The following is a 21173-nucleotide window of genomic DNA, read 5'->3' on the forward strand; positions in this document are numbered from 1 at the left end:
CAAGAGTCTTCTCTAACACCATAGCTAAGTGCTGGCCCTCTGTAATTCCCAGAATCCCCATCAAAGATTGCCCCCAGGGCCTGATTCTCCCTCCTAGTTCCAGAGACTCTGGGTGACCCCTCACACTCATTCAATGACCAGGAGCTGGAGGTCTAGGAGGACAATCTGTGGGGCCCCAGGGGTCTGGCTTGCCTCTGCCCAACTAGAGAGTGAGGCAGGAGGCAGGGCATTTGTGGTGTCTAAGGAATGGAGTAGAGGGGAGGGCAGCCCAGCTTGGTGGCTACACTTCTCATCTGCCACCATCCAGTGGATCCGCTGCCTCTCCCCCGACTGATAATGCTGATGTTGGTGCTTGCAGATTGAGCTGGGGTCAGCACAGGTGAGTGAGAGTCCTACCCTCTGGGGACCCAGGAGTCCTGCAGGACTCCACCAGCTCTTCCAAGGGACCCAGGAGCTTTGTTCCCCAGCCTCTGCCCAGGGGCCCAAAATCCTCCCCAGACATCCCTCCTTATTATGCCATCCAGGGCCCTCTGATCCCCTTGGCCTGTGATTCTGTGAACTAATCCTTCACTCCATTCATCCATGCAGACTGAGACGGAACCACCAAGAGGCTGGAAGGAGTTGAGGCAGTTCAATTCAGTCGCTCAGTCATGTCCAACTCTTTGCAACCCCATGGACTACAGCACGCTAGGCTTCCCTGTCCATCACCAACTCCCAGAGCTTGCTCATACTCATGTCCATCAAGTTGGTGGACCATCTCATTCTCTGTCATTCCCTTCTCCTCCTGCCTTCAATCTTTCCCAGTCAGGGTCTTTTCTAATGAGTCAGCTCTTCACATCAGATGGCCAAAGTACTGGAGTATCAGCTTCAGGACTGATTTCCTTTAGGGTTGACTGGTTTGGTCTCCTTTCAGTCCAAAGGACTCTCAAGAGTTCTCTAACACCACAGTTCAAAAGCATCAATTCTTCACACACAGCTTTCTTTATAGTCCAACTCTCATATCCATACATGACTCCTGGAAAAACCATAGCTTTGACAAGACAGACCTTTGTCAGCAAAGTGATGTCTCTGCTTTTTAATACGCTGTGTAGGTTGGCCATAGCTTTTCTTTCAAGGAGCAAGTGGGAGGCAGAAGGAATGGAGGAAGAAGAGGTTGAATCTGGGAGTGAGGAAAGCACACACTGTCACCCTTCTCACCCATTCCTGGGGGTCACCGATAGGCAGATCCCCTCTGCAGCTGCCCTCTTTTGAGGTGCACAGATATACAGACTCATAAGGAAATACACAGACACCACAGACATGGAGACACTAGGCACAGAATCCCCCCAGCCTCCCCTGGGGACTCAGGTGGTGGGCTCATGTATGGCTTACATGCAGACCAACAAAGGCAACAACACTCTGAGGGGAACACACACACGCACACACACACAGGTGCACATACTCAGGGCCATGGGAAATAATCGCATAGGACAGACCCACACATATTTTATGGAGGCACAAAACAAACATGCCGGCAGCTGCTGCTGCTGCTGCTGCTAAGTCCCATCAGTCGTGTCCGACTCTGTGCGACCCCATAGACGGCAGCCCACCAGGCTCCCCTGTCCCTGGGATTCTCCAGGCAAGAACACTGGAGTGGGTTGCCATTTCCTTCTCCAATACATGAAAGTGAAAAGTGAAAGTGAAGTCGCTCAGTCGTGTCCGACTCTTAGGGACCCCATGGACCGCAGCCTACCAGATTCCTCCATCCATGGGATTTTCCAAACAAGAGTACTGGAGTGGGGTGCCATTGCCTTCTCCGACATGCAGGCAGAGACAGATGCAAATACAGAACATAGACACATGCAAATAGATACAAAGAAGAAGACAGACAGATACAAAAAGGAGCATCCAAAGGAACAGCAACTTCACATACAACACACTCCCATACATATAAAATACAAACACAACTCCAAGGATACATATGCCCTGAGACACATACACACATATCTAATATGTAAGGCCTGAGTCACAGACACACACAGATTTACACAACCAATGTACACTCAATTCGTGACAAAAATGCAAACACACAAGTGCATAGAGAGAAAAACAGAGAGACACTCAATAATAGTTGTGCAATGGAAAATTCATAGTCACAATCGATATACTCACAGATGCAGAAACTCAGACATACAGGTCCATCCATGCAGACGTATATAACAGTCACACTCATGCTGGAATCCATCTTTGTTAAAAGATGTGTGGGCACATTGAGGAGAACCCTGAGTCAGGCCAAATATGGGCAAAAAGCACAACAAAGCAAGATGACTGGCTAGAGGGAACTTGGAGAACTGCCCCCATGTAGCAATTTAAGCCACTTTTAAAACGTGACTCTAGCTTTCCACATGTACTTTTCTCCTAATAAGCTGTAGCTGCTTCACTATCTTCTGTAGTTGCTTAATTTTTTCTACAAAGAAGACAAGGGCCGAACTCCTTTTTCAAGCCCAATAGCCCTCATAGTCTAGTGGTTAAGATTCAGTGCTTTCACAGCCACAGCCTGGGTTTGATTCCCAGTCAAGAAACTAAGATCCCACTTCAAGCCACTGCACTCTGGAGATCAGCATGATCTGCCCCATCCAAACTGTCATGGAAGGAAAGGTTGCGGCTACAAGCCATGAACAATGCTAGGATTCTTGGCCTCCAGAGGTGAGGAATTCGATCCGGGGTCAGTGATGAGGCTTGATCGCGCAGAGCTTTTGTGTAATAAAGTTTTATTAAAGCATGAAAGAGATAGAGAAAGCTTCTGACATAGACCTCCGAAGGGGGCAGAAAGAGTGCCCCCTTGCTAGTTTGTAGCAAGAAGTTATTTATCTATCAGTTCAGTTCAGTTCAGTGGCTCAGTTGTGTCCAACTCTTTGTGACCCCCATGAACCACAGCACGCCAGGCCTCCCTGTCCATCACCAACTGCCAGTCTACACAAACCCATGTCCATTGAGACAGTGATACCATCCAACCATATAATCCTCTGTTATCCCCTTTTCCACCTGTCCTCAATCTTTTCCAGCATCAGGGTCTTTTCAAATGAGTCAATTCTTCGCATCAGGGGGCCAAAGTTTTGGAGTTTCAGCTTCAACATCAGTCCTTCCAATGAACACCCAGGACTGATATCCTTTAGGATGGACTGGTTGGATCTCCTTGCTGTCCAAGGGACTCTCAAGAGTCTTCTCCAACACCACAGTTCAAAAACATCAATTCTGCTGTGCTCAGCTTTCTTTATTGTCCAACTCTCATATCTGTACATGACTACTGGAAAAATAATAGCCTTGACTAGATGGACTTTTGTGGACAAAGTAATATCTCTGCTTTTTAATATGCTGTCTAGGTTGGTCATAATTTTCCTTCCAAGGAGTAAGCATCTTTTAATTTCATGGCTGCAATCACCATCTGCAGTGATTTTGGAGCCCAGAAAAATAAAGTCAGCCACTGTTTCCACCGTTCCCCCATCTATTTGCCATGAAGTGATGGGACCAGATGCCATGATCCTCGTTTTCTGAATGTTGAGCTTTAAGCCAGCTTTTTCACTCTCCTCTTGCACTTTCATCAAGAGGCTCTTTAGATCCTCTTCACTTTCTGCCATAAGGGTGATGTCATCTGCATATCTGAGGTTATTGATATTTCTCCTGGCAATCTTGATTCCTGCTTGTGCTTCTACCAGCCCGGCATTTCTCATGATGTACTCTGCATAGAAGTTAAATAAGTAGGTTGACAATATACAGCCTTGACATACTCCTTTTCTTATTTGGAACCAGTCTGTTGTTCCATGTCCAGTTCTAACTGTTGCTTCCTGACCTTTATACAGGTTTCTCAAGAGGCAGGTCAGGTAGTCTGGTATTCCCATCTCTTTCAGAATTTTCCACAGTTTATTGATGCTAATTTGAGAAAGGAATTGCCTCAAAACTGAGAAAGTGTCACCAGGCCCCTCACCCACAACATGTCTTTTCAGATAGCATTGGCACAATGTGAGTCATCCTGGGCCATAAAGCAATTGACATGAATCTTGAATAAAGGCAGATTTCCAAGCAAATACATAGTTCATTAATATAGCTTAAGAAAAATATTTCCATAAGAAAAACACATTGGTTAGCTCAAGGTTTGAGAAATGTTAAGTTCAGGTAGAACCAGATGTCATCATGGCAGCAGAGAATTTTAAAAGAAACTTTCTAATTTTGTATAGAGAAGGGAAAAAAAAGTCTGGCGCTTGTAGTTTGTTTCCTCCTGCCACTTAAGAGAGAGATTAAAAAAAAAGTCTGGCACTTGGGGACCCCTAGCCTTCCTGCCTGTTACCCTCTCAGAAGTAGGTGTTTTCCTAGCTTCAAATGCTGTGCTAGGCTTCTGTCCCATGGCAAGGTCTTTCAGAGGACTGTGCCTACGTCCTGAGATGCCAAAGAGTGGCCAGCATAGGGTGGCTCTGGGAACAGGACATACTCTGGGGACAATGTGCACTTGAAGTGGGAGTGTTGCATGGGGTTTAACAGATCCCAAGGTCAAGAGAGGGAAAGAAGGGAGTTTCCCCAGAACCTCTGCTATGTGTCAGAGTGAGCTGTGCTCTTCTACAAAAACACAATAATAGTAAAGACATCATCAAGACTATTGTATAATAATATTATGATCACCACAGCAATGGCTGACCATCAGCCCGAGGTGGAAGAGTCAGGTATGACCATGGCTACCTGGTTTGCTTCATCTTCAAAGCAAGGCTGACCCTGAGCAAAGTTGGACTACAGGTAAAGCTTTTTTCTGGCCCCTTCTTTCTCTGGAGACTCCAGCCTCAGCTTCCTCCTCTCCCAACATTCCCTCCTAGACTTAAGTCCCCTCTGACCCTTTTCTCAGCCTGGGTAAAACACATCTCCCTGACCATTCTGACTCTGATTTTGTATCTGTGCAATGAGGATACAGATGGTATGGACCATAAAAAGATGCCTGCAAAGTGCAGTGCTTTGCACAGGCTGGTAACAGGGGAGACCTATAGAGGCTTCACACCTCCTAAGCTGTCAAGTTGCCCTTGGGGAGACGATGATGCTAACATGCACAGGTGCTCAGCACATCGCCCCCCTTTATCTTCATGACAGTTTTTGGATGCAGGAGGGGACACTCCCATTTTAGGAAAGGAAACCCACCCAGGGTCCCGCTACAGGGAAGCAGCACAGCTGGGTCTCAAGCCCTAGGCTCCTGGCCCTGTCTCCAGGGGCCATGGAGGGCTCTCCTGGATGAGAGGCTGAACGGGCTTTGGAGATGCTTCCTCAGCTGCACAAATGGTCTCACAGTTTCCAGGCCCCTTAACTCTGTTCACTTCTTTCTATCGTCCTTGCTTGAGCTATAACTAGGGTGAATCCTCAGTCCTTTATAGGCCTCCCATTCACTTCTGGTCTAGTCTGAGTCCCACCCCCTTCTGTGCCTAGTCTGCCTTTTCATAACTAGATAGCCCAACTGTGGAGCCTAGAAGGCAGGCTAATGCATCTAAAGAAAATTAAACATTATTGTTTTGTGATCTGTTTTTTGTTTTGCTTTTCTTTATCATTTCTTTGTATTTATAGTAAAATGCATTGATTTTCCATTATAACATTAATAGAATGCTTCCTGTTTACAATAAATTTCCATAATAATAAAAAGCTATAGATTTAAAGCAACGATTTTAAAGCTGCCATGGGCCTGAAGGAACTGGGAAAACACTGCAGAAAAGTATCTTTAGGAAGTTTACCTCAGGGCATAGCCCAGAATAGATGATCACCAGTAGGGTTTGTCTAACCACCTGGGTCCTTTGGCCCCTGCCCACCTACTTGGCTCTCCCCACCCAGCACTCCTGGTATTGCCAAGCTGTTTGGGTGTTGCCCTCAGATCCCCCCAGAAGAGACATTGATGAACTTAGAGTGGCTTTTTTTCCCTTGTTTAGGTTCATAACCTAAAGCCCATGCTAACAGGGGATGTATCTACCCCTGTTTCAGGTATTAAAATGTCTAAATTATTTAGGGATGATTTTCAGACCATACCCTCTTGTCACACAAAGTGGAATACACAGGCCAGAAGGAAACAAAATTTTATTACTATATTATCATGACCGTGTAGTTCAGTTCAACTGTAGCATCTTTCCCTTTGAAATTGCTTTTTACCCATATTTTATTTGTAAGGGTATTTCTGAATTCCCAAACATGAGAAATACTAGTTAGCTTTCATTCTCGACTCTTCTAGAACAATTACATTACCAAAAACATGCTCTGTGTGAATTTGCTCCTCTGAAATACATTGAAATTTGCTTTGTGGCCAAAATAAATAGTGTTAGTTTTTGTAAATAAGCTATATGTGTCTAAAACTAATGCTTCCTTTATAGTTGTTATATGATACTGAAGGATATATGGATACAGTTGTATGATTAAAATGTTTGGTTGCTAAGTCGTATCCAACTCTTATGCAACCCCATGGACTGTAGCCCACCAGGCTCCTCTGTGCATGGGATTTCCCAAGCAAGAATACTGGAGTGGGAATATTGGAGTGGGTTGCCATTTCCTCCTCTAGGAGATCCTCCCAACTCAGGGATGGAACCTATGTCTCCTGCATTGACAGGCAGATTCTTTACCACTGAGCCACCAGGGAAACCATCATGATTAAAATGATTGACTTAATAGAAGATCTTAATAGATCTTCTACACCTTACAGATGTCCTGTGTGCACATTGTATGACTTTTTGGAGGAGGGGTGTGAAAACCTCCCAGTCTGCTTGTATATTTGATCATTCTTATATTTCCGTCATTAACTGATTTATACAGTTTTTAGCACTGCCCATGGGGGTTCTCAAAGGAAACCCAGAAGTGGGGGACAGGGAACCTGGATTCAAGAGGACGAGAAATCATAAGGTCGGAAAAGGTTCCAGAGGACCAGGATGAAATGGCGCTTGAGGAGTCAGCAGAAAGGGGAGGGGCATTCTAAAACTGGGGTCGCGAGGGATGTCACTATGACGAATCAGAGGCTAAGGCAAGTGATTGGCTGAGAGAAAGTAGAAAGCATCCGTGTTGCTATGGCATCGTCCAAACAGGAGAAGACTAGGAGGAAGACGGAGCCCCGTCGTCCCCTCCAACTGCTCCTGCGATTCCACTTTAGCTGTTTTTTGTTGCCTCCTGACCTGCTGGCCTACTGAGGTGTCGGAACACTCCTTCCTCCTTTCTAGGACTTGGTTGACCCCCTGGTACTTTTTCCGGAGCCCCTTCTAATCCTCCCAGGAAACCACACCCACTTCCTGCCACACCACCACCCCCCCATCCCTTCCCCAGCTCCAAATCCAACCACTCTCCTCCCCTCCCCATCCTACATCTTAGCTGGCAACCTCGGAGCCCCTGAGAGGAGCAGCGTATGGGGATGGAGATACTGCTTTTCTGTCTCTTCCTACTCCGGTCTCCACTTTTCCCAAACATGCATGTAAGTAAACACCAAACACCAGTGGTTTCTTCCTTTTTATTGGGCTCTGTCATACTGAACTTAAATAACTGCATGTTTCTTGGTGTCCTCAATGGGAACTCAGTCCTTCGTGAAGACCAAGGTCCTCAGGGCAGGTTTCTTGACCAGCCTGAACCAGCTCTTGCCGCAGCTGTTCTCATCATTGTCCTGGCCCTGTCGCTGCCGCCGGAATCAAAACATAGCAGGCTTGACAGGATGAAACCTGAAATAGTAACTTTATTTGGTCAAAGAAGAAAGTGGAAATGTACTAAAAGCTGTTGAGTCGTATGTCAAAAATGAATGAATTGTATGATATATGAATTATGTCTCAATAGTGTTGTTTTTTTTTTTTTTAAGTAAGGAACTCTTATTTATTAGGAGTCCTGGGCTCAAAATTAGACTGGCCCCTGGAAAGCTTGTCAAGATCCCTGTTTAAGCTACACAAGTTCAGGGTCCTCCCCTGTGGAGTGTGTTTTCCTGTAAGCACACCCTTCATATTTGTGAAGTTTGGCAGTCCTGCAAACTGTGGTATTTAAGCTCTGGGTTGGTACTGGTCTGCTAAAGAGTGACATGCCATTTGTGCTCTGGGCTTTCTGGTTTGTTGACTTTTATCAACTTATGAGGCATCCCTTTCATTGTGTTTTTGAATATTGCCTTCAGGGACTCTGTCCAGCCAGATTGATGGGAGCCCTGAGAGCCCAGTCAGTGTGGCTACACCCTGCTGGGATGCTTATAACAGGGAACTCCTTAGGAGTGACATAACCTGAAGGTGAAGGAGTCATTGCCCTTTCTTTAATGAAGTGTCTATGTACAGAGTGCTGATTTACCCAAAACAGAAAGGTCCTTTAAGTCCTTAGAATTGTTCAAATATAAAGAAATGCCAGGTTCACCATACTATGAAAGTTTTCATCCCCATAAAAATGTTCTTCCACACACAGGAAAGAAAGATAAAAACTGAGAACACCCCAAAGAGATAAATGGATTTGTTCTCTTTGGCATGCACCAGATGTTGAAGGATCTGCAAAGGCCCAGTACCTGGGACAACCTTTGCATTGAGATAGAGTCATGCGACATGAATACCTCCACCTGTTTCTTTTGAGCCTACAAAGGAAGAAATGTCTAGATAATCTTTGTTGGAATTTTTTTTTTCCCTCAAAGGGATTGAGACTGTATTCTCATAGATTAGTGAAGTTCTCTTTCCCCTATCTCATCTTTGGGCACTCAGATAAAGCAACTTGTCTTGCATTTGCCACCTCCACTCTTGCTCATGGCCACTGACTCTGAGAACCTCAGTTTATTGACCCCACTGGATCAATTCTAGGTAGGAGTCAGCTACTGATGTCAGCATTTAGGCAGTTGCCATACAGAACAAGAGTGCCCACGCCTGAGGATGTTTTACCAGTTACTGACCAGATGGGGTTGGTCTTTTTTTGTGCATTCGATCTGTGTGTTTAACCTTTGTGCTAAGAGCCCCTTTTATCTCTCACAGTGTCTACTCAAAGACAGTGTATGATTCCTAACAGCACACATTTTACTGACCTCAGTTGTGAGGGTTGATGATGAAAATGCTGTTCATTTCAGAAGCTACTTTCTAGAGTAGAGGGATTTTATTTTTACAAAACTGAAACTTGGTATGTAGATTAGTATGAATCACATTGAGTTTATTTCCTCCTAAAATACTTACATCGCTAGATTTTGTAAGAAAATATGCTTTCTTCTTGTTTTTATTATTCAGAAACTTTGATTTTTTTATAATCTAATTTTCATGGTTGCTCTTAATTGTTTAGGTGCAATGCTATGAAAACTGAAAGTGACTTCTTTTTATTGACTGGAATTGTATTTTTAGCTAAATTGAATTCTTATAATTTTAATCATAATATATGAAATGATACTATTGTATAAATCATTATGTACTTCAGAAGTCTGACATTATGTGCTCTGGTTCAGAATCAAAGTGCACATAAAAAAAACCTCAATGTCTTTAGAAACTTGGGCTAAATGGAAATTTTTAATTAATTTTGGTTGAAAAAATAATCAGTTTTATTATAACAAGCTGCCAATCTTTCTCACTTATTTCAATATCTATAAATATTTCTCTATTATTCTCATTTATATCTTTAACATACTTTTTTCTTGTTATTTTCCCCATCCTTCTATACATTTTGGAGTTATTTTAGGAAACGTTCAGTAGGAGTTTTTCCAGGTACTTCATGAAGATACAGCAGAAGGCATAGGTTTCCCATCCACTCTGTTTGCATTCACTTATTTTTCAATTTTAAGATGTCTTCTACATTCATAGGTTAATGTCTGCTGACTGTTTTTAAAATACTTGCAATGTGTTTGTTAGCAAAATAAAATCTCTAACAGTTTGTGTATCAGACTTTTTTTCTACAGCTAAAGTGTGGTATAATTTATCTATGATAGCAAGCACCTCTTTAATGAGTACAGTCTGTTGATATTTGACATGTGTGTGCAGCAATGAAACCATTACTACATTAAGATTGTAAACACAACACTCCTAAAAGTTTCCTCCTGCTCCTTTAGAATCCTTCTGTCCCCTCTCTCCTCCATGAGGATATATAAGAGGGATGTAGGTGCCTCCTGGAGATTGGTTTATGTTTTCTAAAGTTGATTCTTTGTGATAGATACACTGCAATTGTCTTCAAGTTTCCTTATCATCTCAAATATTATTTCAGCTGGCCCATATTCTGCTTGACCATTTCCATCTTGGGCCTGAGGCTTATGAAGTTCTTTGCAGGCTTACAACGGTTACTGCCTCCTTGGGAATTTCTGAGTTTGTCATTTTCTTCTGGAGGACTATCCTTGCTGTGAGTATTACTAAAGTACCTTATAAATGTACTTTTAATCATCCATGATGGGAAAGTTTATAGTCACAGACATTTTATTTGCATTCAGTTCTACAAATTTCCCTCCAAGCAGTGCTTTCACTGCATCCCACAAATTTTAATGTATTTATTTTCAGTTGGATTGACATATTTTCAAATTTCTGTTGAGATGTCCTCCTTGACCCATGTTTTCTTTAGAAGTATGTTGTTTAATTTCCATTTTTCATGTGATTTTCCAGTTATCTTTCTATTATTGATTTCTTACAGATCCATTGTGGTCTTAGAATATCCTTTCTATGCCATTACTTTCAATTTGTCAAGTGTTTTATGGCTCTGAATTATGGTCCTAGTGAATGCTCTGTATGAGTTTGAGAAGAATGTGTATTCTGCTGTCACTGGTTGAAGTCTTCTATAGATGTCGTTAGACCCAGCTGGTTGTTCAGTTCAAGTATATTCTTATTAGATTTTTATATTTTGGATCTGTCAATGACTGATAAAATGTTTTGATTTCTGACTGTAATAATGAGTTCATCTATTTATCCTAGAAATTCTGTCAATTCTTGACACTATTACTAATACATACATATGAAGAATTGTTATGTCTTCTTGCAGAATTGACCTCTTTACCATTAAAGTAATGCCCTTCATTATCTCTCACAATTTTCTTTATTCCATAGTGTGCTTTGAAGGCTAATTTCAGTGTTTACAGAAGTCTGGGTTGATGATTCTTTCCTTTTAACACTTTTAATATATTTCGTTCCACTTTCTTCTTGATTACATGGTTCCTGAATAGAAGTCTGATGTATTTCTATCTTTGTGCTCCCTGGGTAAGGTGTTATTATTACTCCAATGCCCTCCACACCTGGCTTCTACGTAAGTTTTTCTTTCTCTTATATGTTACATAAATATATAAACAACATCTAAATATATATGTATGTATTCATTCCCACTTGGAAATCTGTGAGCATCCTGTATCTGTGGCTCAGTGATTATCATTATCATCATTATTTTAGAATTTCTTGGTCATTATTGCTTCAAAAGTTTTTTTGCTTTTTCTACTGGTATTGCTATTATGTTTAGGTTAGATCCTTTGTAATTGTCCCACTGTCTTGAGTAATTTGTGCTTTATTATTATTTTCTTTGCATCTGTTTAAGTTTCTACTGACGTTTCTTTAAGTTCATTGATTCTTTCTCAGCTATGTTGAGTTTGTTAATAAACCCATCAAACATGTTCCTCATTTCTGTTACAGTGTTCTTGATTCCTCCGTTTTCCTTTGGATCCTTTTTCCTCATCTATTCTTGCATATTGTCCACTTTTTACCATTGGATCCATTACCATGTTAATCACATAATCATGCAGATTTCATTCTCTAAGGTTTTAAATCCCCAGAGATAATGATCTGATTGTCTCTTCCATATTAAGTGTGATTCAAATATTTGCACTTTGAGTTCAAACTGTGTGATTTCTTCTTTTAGTATGCCTTGTAAGGATTTGTTGTTAGCTCCATATTTTGCCCTGTTGTGGTGGAACTGAGGTATTATATATAGGCCTTTAATGTAAGATTTTATATTACCAGGCTAGAGGGTAGGCTGAGTTTAACATAGATGAGACAGGAAGGAGAGAGAGAGAGAGCGTTGGAATTGGGCATTTCCCTTTGCCGATGTCACCTCGTCTTTGGGCCAAACCCCATTTAGACTCTAGTAAAATTGTTTCTCTTGAGGGCTTGGCTTCCTTTACTGAAGTATAGTTGATGTACAATATTATATAAGTTTCGGAGAAGGCAATGGCAACCCACTCCAGTACTCTTGCCTGGAAAATCCCATGGGTGGAGGAGCCTGGTAGGCTGCAGTCCATGGGGTCACTGAGAGTCGGACACGACTGAGCGACTTAGCAGCAGCAGCAGCAGCAGCAGCAAGTGTACAGCATAGTGATTCACAATTTTTAAATGGTATACTCCTCCATTTATAAGTATTATTAAAATTATTAGAAAAGATCTTTAGTCAGTGCCTTTTATGTTTCTCCGCTGGCCACAGTGTACATCCTCCCTGATGAAATTACTGTGTGCACACCACAAGGAGTGGGGAGTTCTATTTCACATCTTGGAGAACTGAGCATCTACCTAATCATGCAGAATTCATCCTCTAAGGAAAATATTTCCATATGGATTTCTTGAAATGTATTTTGATTTTTCTAGAATAATGCAATCCTCTTTCATTTTGTTGCTCAAATAGTTCCATCTTTGGACATTGGGATCACTTTCAGGTGGTTCCTGTGTTCCGTGAGAAATGCCATTGTTATTTTGATAAGGGATTGCATTGATTATATAGATTGCCTTGGGTAGTATGATCATTTTAACAATATCAATTCTTCCAATCCATGGACACAGTGTACCTTTCTATGTCTTTGATTTCTTTCATCAGTCTCATAGGTTTCTGAGAACGGGGTTTTTTTAAACTCATAGGTTTCTGAACACAGATTTTTTTTTTTTAATGCAAGTGTAAATGAGATTTTTTCCTTAATTTCTTTTTTTGATAGTTGATTGTTATTATATAGAAAACCAACAGATTTTTGTATATTAATTTTTCATGCTTCAAATTTACAAAATTTATTAATGAACTGAAGTTGTTTTTGTGTGGCATCTTTAGGATTTTCTATATACTGTATCATGTTATCTGCAAATAGTGACAGTTTTACTTCTTCCTTTCCAATTTGGATTGCTTTTTACTTTTTCGTCTCTCATTGCTGTTGCTGATTTCCAAAACTATGTTGAATAAAAGTGAAGAGTAGATGACCTTGTCTTGTTCCTGATCTTAGAAGAAATTCTTTCAATGTTTCACTATTGAATATGATGTTAGCTGTGGGTTTGTCATGGATGGACTTTATTATGCTGAGGTAGTTATGTATATTTTTGTATATATATATATATAAAATATGTGCTGAATTTTTCTCCATCTATTGATGTGATCATAGGGATTTCATTCTTCAATTTGTGAATATGTTGTATTACATTGATTGATTTGTGGATATTGAACCATCCTTGCATCCCTGAAATCAGTCCCATATCTCAGAGTATGATCCTTTTAATATACTGTTGGATTTGGTTTGTGAATATGTTGTCGAGGATTTTTGCATGTTTGTCTTCAGTAATACTGGCCTATAATTTCCTTTTTTGTTTGATATTTTGTCCATTTAAAAATAGAAAAGAAGACAGTGTTTATTTTTAAATGACTATTTTTCCCTCTCTCATGTCAACAGCATGTGGAGATTTTCCCCCAATATTTACATATCTTTTAGGATTCCCGAAGATAAAACTGATGAAACATAGGGTATCCCCTAACACTGGGCAATCTGGCATTATTAAATTTCATGCACTTGGCCACACAGAGCCCCCAGGACTTCATCCATTAGAGTATAGATTTCTCTCCCATGATGTTCTGTTCTGTAGAGAATTCTGACCTTGGGCCTCTGCTCCAGTGATGATTGCCTGTATCTGCAGGTCAGTTTCTCTAATTCTCTAGCAAGAATTTGTCTTGTGGCTTCAGTTCTCTGAGTGATCTACAAGGAGTTTTGGTGTTTTTCCAGTCTTTTGGCTTTTGTCTTGTTTGTGGATGAGTGACAATTTCCAAGTTCCTTACAAGTTGGACCAGAATCCAGGAGTCCAACTCTCCTCTTTATTTCCTTTTAGAGTATAAACTTTAACAGAAATTAGCTTTGAAATGAAAATGCTTTGCAAAATACTCTAATCTTTTTATTAAAGAACTCAGTGAGCCAAAGAACTATATTCTCAGTGGAAAAATGACAATCTGTAAAACGTTCTCTTCATGATGAAAACATAAATATCAAGTATTTGGTGACCCTATCCTTCTTTTCACATGCCCCTGCCTGGGGATTAGGTGACAAAGGACAGTAAAGCTCACTGTTTTCCTGTGCAGTGTGTAAAGTTAATGATATTCTAATATCTTGGCAAGTCTTGGGGCTAGCCTCAGAAAGCTTTCAGTCTCAATCTGAATATTGCTTATGATTTTGAATGAGGAAATATGTTTTAAGGTGAAGAAAATGTATCTTTGCATAATATTAAAATGAAGCTCTGCCTGGATTTTCTTGAGCTAAAATTCCTTAGGTTATAATTCATATCTGGGAAGCACATTTCTCCTTTCTTGAAATGTTATTGTCCTTTCTTTTGTTGCTTGTGCTCTTCCTCTAGCCATCTCCCACTTTCTTTCCCATAGATTACCCTCTATTTTCATTGGTCTGGAAAATTCAAACCATGATATGTTTCAGTGTATATCAATTCATCAAACAGCCAACTCCCTGAAAGATTTCAGAAAAATAAGAGGCATATCTCAGCAGAAAGATTTTGCCTTTTCCTTTTGGAAGCTTTTAAAATAATCCCAGGTTCTGAACTGCAATGTACATATTGCATTTAAGAAAATAACAATGCTTTAGTATATTTATAACATTGTGTTATGAAAAATAAAAGATTATCAAAACAAAATACATGGCATTATCAAAATTAAATAGATAGGTGTTCATTTAGTAGAATATAAAAGATCTTTTATCCATTCCTATCTTCCCTGGTGGCTCAGAGGTTAAAGCATCTGCCTCCAATGTCGGAGACGTGGGTTCAATCCCTGGGTCGGGAAGATCCCCTGGAGAAGGAAATGGTAACCCACTCCAGTATTCTTGCCTGGAGAATCCCATGGACGGAGAAGCCTGGTGGGATACAGTCCACGGGGTCACAAAGAGTTGGACACGACTGAGTGACTTCACTCACTTACTCACTGAAAAAGACCTTTTGGTCAAAAATAAGTTATTTACCATTGTGTTCCTTATCAGAAATTGTGTAGGAAGTAGCCTGACTTAAATAGTAAATTCTTTTTTGTTGTTATTTTTAATCATATGAATCATTATCACTATCAAAATAATTATTATAATTTTGGGGATTATTATTTTGATATTTTATCAGGAACTATTTGTTGTTGCTGTTCAGTCACTCAGTCCTGTCCAACTCTTTGCAACCCCATGGACTGCAGCACACCAGGCTTCCCTGTAGTTCACCATCTCCCGGTTCTTGCTCAAACTCACGTCCATTGAGTGAGTGATGCCATCCAACCATCTTGTACTCTGTCACCCCCTTCTCCTCCAGCCTTCAATCTTTCCTAACATCAGGGTCTTTTCTAATGAGTTGACTCTTTGCATCAAGTGGCCAAATTACTGGAGCTATAGATTGTTAAAATAATATGTTTTGATATCAAATTTAATTTTGTTTCTTCCTTCCCTAGGTCAAGCCCCCAGTATTTCAAGGTAAGAGTTTAAGCTTTAGACTCCTTTGTGATATTTTCTCAGTACTGGTGTTTGATGTTAGTTTTAATTCAGCTAGAAATAAACACAGTGACTTTTTGTATTTGTCTAATTGACTTGTTTTTTAAGTATAATTTTTATTTTTAGTTTTTAATTAGAGGATATTACTTTATATTTTGATGGCTACTCTTGAAAAATTTCCTCCTCCTGAGTTGAAGTCTAATGCTATTGTAGAGTGAATTGCCATTCATTGAGATTAAAAAAAAAAAAAGAATGAGGAAAAGATCACAAGAGTGGGGAGTGGGGAGAATAGGATGAATTTAATTTTGCATATAAATGTTTAGGAAGCAAGGGATGATGAGACTGAAGTTTGGAATGAGTACCTGTCATGACCCAGTTTTTGGTGAAAGGTAAAGATGATAAAACCATAGTGAAGAAGCTTCAGGTTTAAGGAAGAATGCAGATATTGCCAGGCATTGTGTGTCACAACAAAGGATGAAGCCATGGGTTATGAGTCTGAAGTGGAGGAAAACATTCATGCCACTGGAGAATGAGTGGAAATGAACATGATGCAAAATAGGGATAATGAATTCTGTATGTGCTTTATAGATAGTGATGATTATATGGGCTTTCTGTTGAGAGCAGGGTGGCTGCTGGCACTTGGTAGGCCCTCAAATGTTGGTGTTCATCACAATGAATGCAGCAATGGTGGCAGTAATAAAAGTGATCTCGGCATCTGAGCTTTCACCATGGGCAAACAGAAGATAAGTTTGCACTGTGTGATCCGATGAGGGAATTAAATGTCTGTTGGAGGAGTCTGGAACTGCAGGCTGTGTTCTTGAGCTTGATACATGTGAAAGTGAAAGTGTTAGTCACTCAGTTATGTCCAACTCTTAGCAACCCCATGGACTCTAACCCCCCAGGCTTCTCTGTCCATAGGATTTTCCAGGCAAGAATACTGGAGTGGCTTGCCATTCCCTTCTCCAGGGAATCTTCCCAACCCAGGGATAGAACCTGGCTCTCCTGCATTGCAGGCAGATTCTTTACCGTCTGAGCCACCAGGGGCTTCATACATGTGTATACACCTGTGATTGGGTGCTTTATGCATTCTGTCTTCCTGAAAATTGATGTTAACATTATCTCCATCTTGGGAGGAAAATGCTATTTTTTAGGGACTATGAGTTATCCTGGTCCTCTAGCACCAACTTAGTGAAGCCCACATTGTATGCAAGTGTGTTCAATTCCAAAGAGAAAGGCAATCTACAGGGCATCAGGAAGACATCGGAAGCCTTTCAAGAGCCTATCAGTCAACATTTCGAACTTGCCTTCTGTGGAACTGCAAATAGGGCCTGGATGTGGGTTGAAGCTGGATGAAATAAGGAGTTTCTTTTTCTTATAGCAACATATATATTCACCTTAGTAATTGAAGGCAAGAATTTTAAGTTGACAGGATGTTTTCTTTTTCCTACTCATCTTTGGTGACAACACAGCTAGCTGAAGTGACTGAATTTTCTGAGAATGGTACTTATAGATGGAGGAGAATTTAGAAGTCGATTTAATGTTTTTATTCATCTTTGAAAGTGTTTTACATAGGAATCTCATTGAAATAATGTTTCTTAGGTTTCAAATTCTGCTAGCTAAAATTTGCTTGTTTTAGACATGATAGTAAAGAGAAAAGTTATATAAAGAGAAAAGAAAAAGATAATATATGTCTGCTGCTTACACTGAGATAATTCAATTTTAACTGAGTTTTTCTACTAAATCTTAGAAATTGTTTTATCTCTCTTTAGTTAATTTGAAGCAGATAGCAGAGAAAATCAGTAATTTTGTGAAGGACAACAGACAACTTGCAGAAAATATAGCCAATATGGAACAGAAGGTATCATTTTGTTATTTTTTTATTTTTGTTATTTTGTTTATTTTGTTATTTTTTTTGTTATTTTGTTATTTTTCATGATTTTACCTTCAGCTTCTTCCCCCTCTGAGAGTTCAGTTATTTTTCTTTGTTTTCTTTCATCCTACCATCCTATTTCTCATGTTCCATAAACAGTCCAGGTTCATAGCAAGCTCCATAGATGTAAAGCACTGTTTTCTGTATTTGTAGAAGGACTCACAATCAAAAGATAGGTTTGGCTGGCACAGTAATCAATATTTGTGATGCTTATTTCCTTTTGCACATATTTGCATAGATCAATGACTCAAATAAACATCTTCAAGAAACTAGGAGACAAAATAAGATGCTCTCTCATGAAGCACTAAAATTTAAGTTAAAAATCCCGTCTCTACCTGGGATTACATTCTGAAAACAGAAGTAAAAGTAATGAGTAATTATTACTGATTCAATTTGTTTTGTTAAAGGATAACATCAAAACAATTGAGATAACATCAAAACAATTGTTTTGAATAACATTCAAAACGATTGAATCTCTGAATGACCTCCTCCAAAGTTCTTGTGCTAGGTTGCAATCTGTGAGGGGTCAGAATGTCAAGACACCAAACTTGGTAAGAATTTGGCTGCTAAGTTTATCACAGTTAAACTTTTGAGGCTTTCTGTGCATTGGGTGAGTTGAGGGCTCCATCTCCTCTTACTATTCACCACCGTAGATTGTGTGTGTTTGGGAGCTGAACCTCCTTCTGAACAATGATCTGGAATATCACATACTCATATCCCCGTGACTTTTCCAGTTTCAGAGACTAGGAAGTTTTGTTTTTCTTTTTATTTTCTGAGTGTTCTCACTATTTGGCACTGCCTTCGCATAGACAATCCCAGGAAATATATGAGAGGTGAAGGAAAATATCTAGCCAAGTTGTATGGGCCCTACCCTTCTTTCTGCTGAACAAAGAATTTTCAATGTGAATTTGGGAAAGTTTTCTTTCTTTTCCATCAAGAACATCCACTGATGAGCTGTTTGACATGGACAATTTTCCACCCTTGTCATCCAGTCATCTCTGTTGTTATTCAGTGAGCAAGATATTTTATGAAGCTATGAAATACTTGTGCCTTCATGGCTTTCTTTGTTCTGCATTTCTTTATGGGCTTGACATTTTTCCTGGGCCCACCCTGGATCTACTATCACATGAAACTTAGGGATCACCCTGGGATATGCTTGTTTGATATTACCACTTTTCAGCATATCAATGAGTGTGTCCATTCAGTGATATACAGTCCATCTCAGTACATTTCTTGTTTCTATGTTTGATATTACCACTTTTCAGCATATCACTGAGTGTGTCCATTCAGTGATATGCAGTCCATCTCAGGATATTTCTTGTTTCTATCCTATGTGCAGATACTGGAAAAAGAAAATTCTGCAGAGGACATGAAAGATGCTATTTTAGCAAACACCTCCGGAATTTCAGAGGTAAACTACCTATATTTGCTGCAGGATTTCCATTGTATAAGTTAGCTTTTACAAAGAACAGATTTTCACTTCTTAGAAGATTAAAATGATATCTGCTTGGAATTGTTTTTCTTGGGAATTAAGTCATTGATGAGAATGTTTTGCTTCAGTGTGAAAGTGCCTTTAATGAAGCTTGTGTCAATGAAGTGGAAGTGAAACCTGAAGAACTGCATGAACAGAATGTTCAGCTCAACACTGAGAAGAATCAAGTAACAAGTTTTACTCCCATAGACTGTTTAATTCAGAAAACTGAAAAATCGATACTTCCTTTTCAATTATTTTAAATTCTATATTGGAATATAGTTGACTTAAAATGTTGTGTTAGTTCCAGATATACAGCAAAATGATTTGGTTATACATATACATGTATCCTTTTTTCAGATTTTTCCCATATAGGTTATTAGAGAATATTGAGTAGATTTCCCGGTGCTATGCAGTAGATCCTTGCTCATTATCTATTTGAAATATACTGGTGTGTATATATTTAATCTTAAATTCCTAATTAATCCCCCTACCATTCTTCTTTGGTAACCATAAGTTTGTTTTCTATGTCTGTGAATCTGTTTCTGGCTTATAAATAAGTTTATATGTATCATTCTTTTACATTCTACATATAAGTGATATCATATATTTGTCTTTCTCTGTCTGACTTACCACATTTAGTATGATAATCTCTAGGTCCATCCATGTTGCTGCAAATGGCATGTTTTGCCAAAAGTTTTTACTTTCATTTTAAATTCAATGGATTCAAACAAAATAAACCACTCATTACACACAAATAAAGTTTCGATTCTGTATAGAAGATTAGTTTACCTAATTTCAATATAGTCATTAAAAGATAGTAAATAGAAACAACAGAGAAAAGTAATAGCAGATACATCACCAAATTGGACTGACCTATATCCAGACTTGAACGACATTGGAAAGTCCTTTGTTAATATCAATTTGAAGTATGAGTGTGCATGTTAAGCTGCTTCAGTCATGTCCGACTCTTTGAGATTCCAGGCTCCTCTGTCCAGGGGATTCTCAACCCGGGGATAGAACCCACATGTCTTCATCTCCCCTTGTGATTCAGCTGGTAAAGAATCTGCCTGCAGTGTGGGAGACCTGGCTGTAAAGGTTTGATCCCTGGGTTGGGAAGATCCCCGGAGAAGGGAAAGGCTACCCACTCCAGCATTCTGGCCTGGAGAATTCCATGGACTGGATAGTCCATGGGGTCACAAAGAGTCAGACACGACTGAGCGACTTTCACTCATTTACTATTGGCAGGTGGGTTCTTTACCACTAGCACCATCTGGGAAGCCCCACAATCTGAAGTCCCCACTGGGAAATGATCCTGGGAGGTGCTCCACCCCAAGAGTGAGACTTCAAATTGCAGTCTGGGGGGCTCCAGCTTATAATCCCAGGCAGCAAAACAATAACATCATCAGTTTGTATACAAAAAGACAGCTCTGGTTTAACTTTTACAATGCTGTTTGTTTCTCCTTGTGAGTTGTAGGATTTCACTAGACCCTGTCAGTTCAATTCAGTTCAGTCACTCAGTCGTGTCAGATTCTTTGTGACCCCATGGACTGCAGCATGCCAGGCCTCCCTGTCCATCACCAACTCCCGGAGCTTGCTCAAACTCATATCCATTGAGTCGGTGATGCCATCCAACCATCTCATCCTCTGTTGTCCCCTTCTCCTTCCTTCAATCTTTCCCAGCATCAGCATCTTTTCTAATAAGTCAGTTCTTCACAACAGGTGGCCAGAGTATTGGAGCATCAGCTTCAACATCAGTCCTTCCAGTGAATTTTCAGGACTGATTTCCTTTAGGATTGACTGGTTTGATTTCCTTGCAGTCCAAGAAACTCTCAAGAGTCTTCTCCAACACCACAGTTCAAAAGCATCAATTCTTCGGCACTAAGCTTTCTTTATCATCCAACTCTCACATCCATACATAACTACTGGAAAGACCATAACTTTGACTAGACGGACCTTTGTTGGCAAAATAATGTCTCTGCTTTTTAATATGCTTTCTAGGTTTATTGTAGCTTTTCTTCCAAGAAGCAATCGTCTTTTAATTTCATGACTGCAGTCACCATCTGCAGTGATTCTGGAGACCAAGAAAATAAATTCTGTCACTGTTTCCATTATTTCCCCATATAGTTGCCAAAAAG

At 40.0% G+C, this 21173-nt stretch overlaps 1 long non-coding RNA gene across 1 annotated transcript; it reads left to right on the top strand.

The window, feature by feature from the left end:
* Positions 1 to 17401: 17401 nt before the first annotated feature.
* On the top strand, positions 17402 to 19751 carry LOC129638096 (uncharacterized). Its single transcript, XR_008707700.1, has 3 exons — positions 17402 to 17492; positions 18904 to 18975; positions 19125 to 19751. It is a non-coding gene; the product is annotated as an uncharacterized LOC129638096 (long non-coding RNA).
* Positions 19752 to 21173: the final 1422 nt, after the last annotated feature.

This window comes from Bubalus kerabau, chromosome 23 (assembly GCF_029407905.1).
Source record: "Bubalus kerabau isolate K-KA32 ecotype Philippines breed swamp buffalo chromosome 23, PCC_UOA_SB_1v2, whole genome shotgun sequence".
NCBI classification, from domain to species: Eukaryota; Metazoa; Chordata; class Mammalia; order Artiodactyla; family Bovidae; genus Bubalus; species Bubalus kerabau.